Here is a 3497-nt window from a genome sequence, read left to right on the forward strand (position 1 = left end):
AAGTGTTCGCCATCAAATGTTGACACTCACTCCAGATTTGGCGAACTTCTTCTTCGGGAAACCGACCGTCAGGACTAATTTCGACCACTTGGGTACTCAGATCTTCATCTCTCGGTACTACTTGATACCTCCCGAGCTGCCTCAGAACCCGATATGGCGCATAGGGCTGGATGCTTTTGAGTCTCATCAACAAAAAATACGGTCTGGCTGCTGGCATGTATATGACTTCTTCGACAGGCAACCATCCGAGCACCCACTGTATCTGGCTAGTAGTGAGGGTCCGAAATAATGATGTCCAAGTTGTGACTCCTTCAGGTAGACTAGCCCCTTTGATTCTTGTGTAAAATTCTCCTATACAAGTTTTCTCAAATGAACCATAACTCAAGAGCTGAGAGCGGGGGCACAAATGCTCAGTCATCCACATTTGTAACAACAAGTTACATCCCTCAAAAAATTTGCCCCCAGCTTTGCAAGCAGTGAGAGCCCCGAAGATGTCAGCCACGATCATAGGTGCTAAAGTGCTTTTCCCCATGGTTGGCAAGGTACTGACGACCCCTGCTACTTTCAAATCAATATTACCATCTTTCCTTGGGAATACTATGAGGCCCAAAAAGGTTATCATAAAAGCCACCTGTATGTGTTCCTCTCATTTTTGTTGGTTACTTCTATTGCATAGCTTAAAGTCTGGATTATTGAATCCGCACATGTGGCCATATCTATCATATATGAAGCGGAAACTGCAAAAACCCTTTGCAAAATCTGGATGATGAACTGTTCGGGGTATTTTCAAGGAATCCAAAACCGATGTATGGTAATGGCCCTGGGAGAAATTAAGTATTTGAACCTCAACGAAGCTTGATCACTTCCGATGTACCCCACTATTTCCTCCAATGTCGGGGTGAGCTCAAAGTCCGAGAAATGAAATACATTATGTGCCGAATCCCAATAAGCGACCAATGCCCTGATAATATCACCCCGAGGCTGATGTCTAATAAATTCGGGAGATCTTTCAAATACTTTTTCACTTCGTCTTGCCCTTCTTTGCCTAAATCATTCCACCATAATCGCAACTCAAAAGGGATTTTGGTCATTATTGAAAAGGGTTCATTCAGCATCGTGCTCATCCTGCACATTTATTAAGGTGATTAAGCAAAAGAAAAACTTTTATTCGACTCAAAAAGAACTATCTATATTTTTAACTCAGAATTACCTATATATTTTCAAATTTTAAAAATGAAGAACTCGATTCTCAAACGCGGCCTTTCAGCACTTCGGGAACAAAGATTTTAAGGCTGCGAAAGTCAACCAGTCAAAAATCAAAAATTGACTAAGATGGCTGTTTTTGCAAAGTCAGCCTTCCAGCGTCCCTTTTGGGGACATTCGGCTATTTATGACAAGACGGCCCCACTTGACTTATTTACGACGAAAATTAAAAATTTTGACATTTTTTGGCTATTTTTGCAAAAGAAAGGTTGGACCCGATGAGGGTTGCCTACGTATCCCATACCCTGTCAGAATCAAACCGGCGTAGTTCGGGCCAATTAACCGAACTATTTTAAAACAATACTCTTTTTCATTTTCAATTTTTCTTTTTCAACAAAAAATAAACAACCTATTTTCCAAACTAAGAATAAAAGACTTTTTTTTTTCAACAAACACTTTCCAAAATTTCTTTTGTTTTTAGTAAAATAGACTATTAGAAATAAAGCATTTTCCTTTTTCATTTTCTCAAAATTTCGACAGAGTTTCGATAGTGTTTGGGCATTGGGTTTTTAACTCCCTAACTGTTATTTCTCTCTTTTTTTTTTCTTTTTTCTTTTCTCAATTTTCCAATATTTTCGAGATTCAGAAACCGGTCAACATGCAGGTTCAGAACAAATAAATGCGCAGCACAAGAGAATGCATCAGGATGGTCTTTTCATTTCAGGTTGCTAGTCCTGGACGGACCCAACCCCTGTGTTGAGTCCCCTAAGTCAAATGCAACGTGATGCAAATAAGCGTTCCTACTAGGGATCCGGCATGAAATCACGTTACTCTATGTTCAAAACCTGGGTCGGTTTTCTAGACTATGTACCCGAGCGGACAACTCGAGTCGAGGAGGGGGCAACTTACCGGGAACCAAAAGGTCATCCGGCTTCGTAACTTGTCTGGCCTCTTTCTTACTTCAAGGTATGACACTAACAGAATAGGGAGTCTCAACCAGTAAGCACATCCCCGGAGGTGAAGAGAGAAGGGTGTCGGCACAGCTTATATACAGTTCAGATAATATCAAAGCGGTAAAATTTAGCACATTCAACATAGAACATGTAGGAAAATCAGATACAATTAAATACAACAATTTATCTAAGCTCGAATTCTGAACCCTGAACTAGAGATTCTGGGTTCAATCCCCAGCAGAGTCGCCAGAGCTGTCACACCTCTTTTTTCACTACACCCTGTAAAGGGCATGAAGGAGTTTTTCCATTTAAAGGACAATCGGAACGGGATTTAATTATTAATTATTCAGAGTCGCCACTTGGGAGATTAATGGTGTCCCAAGTCACCGGTTGAACCCCGAACCGAGGAAAAATATGACTCTGTTACAGTCTGCGAACCAGAAATCCGAGTAAGGAATTCTGTTAACCCAGGAGAAGGTGTTAGGCATTCCCGGGTTTTGTGGTTCTAGCACGGTCGCTCAACTATTGCATTTGATTTTATCTGATTTTAATACCTGCTAGCTTACGTGCCTTTTATTCGTAAACCACTTTTTATCATTATTTATTTTAAAAGAATTGTGACGTCGTGAAAATGCATTTCGAACCACGTCGCAATCAATGCACCCGCGGTTGTCAACACATTTCGACTTCGTCGAGATTTTGATTTGGGCCGCATCAATGCGCACCCGAATTTAAGAAAGTGATTTAATTAAATCATGCCTAAAGATTCTAACGTATTATTATTTTGGGGAAGACTGTGGAATTTACTAAACAACCTTTCCAAATTTAATTATTTTAATAACCATTCGTTGAGGGCCCCGCATACATGATTTGGTTTGCCGAGATTCGTCTCAATATTTTATTAAAAAGGCCCATTTGAGAGTGACTACAATTTTCTATTGATCAATTGTCCCTAAAAGAAGAAAGAAAACTTAACTACGTGAAAACTGAACTGAGGTTATGCACTAAAATTGAGTAGTCCAACCTCAACAATGAGCTGGACCACTGATGGGCTTCAGAAACGGCCCAAAAATTTGGTCAGGCAGGAGAAAAGGAAGGCCCAGGTGACAGATAATAGCACATGGGATCGAATCTCCTAGGAAGCCCAAACTCATGAAGGCAGTCCGTGTGACAGCCTGAGATGGCTTATCGCTAAGCCCAGCGAGGCCTCGATTTAGTTCAACCAAACACCCACTGAAATTACCCCTAAATTATTTTAGGTGTTCAATAATTATAGCAAAGGGGAAACAATATACATCTACTCGAATTAAAGGGATATTAGTCAATTGAATTCCAGTTTTA

This window comes from Nicotiana tabacum, chromosome 22, assembly GCF_000715075.1.
Source record: "Nicotiana tabacum cultivar K326 chromosome 22, ASM71507v2, whole genome shotgun sequence".
Lineage (NCBI taxonomy): Eukaryota > Viridiplantae > Streptophyta > Magnoliopsida > Solanales > Solanaceae > Nicotiana > Nicotiana tabacum.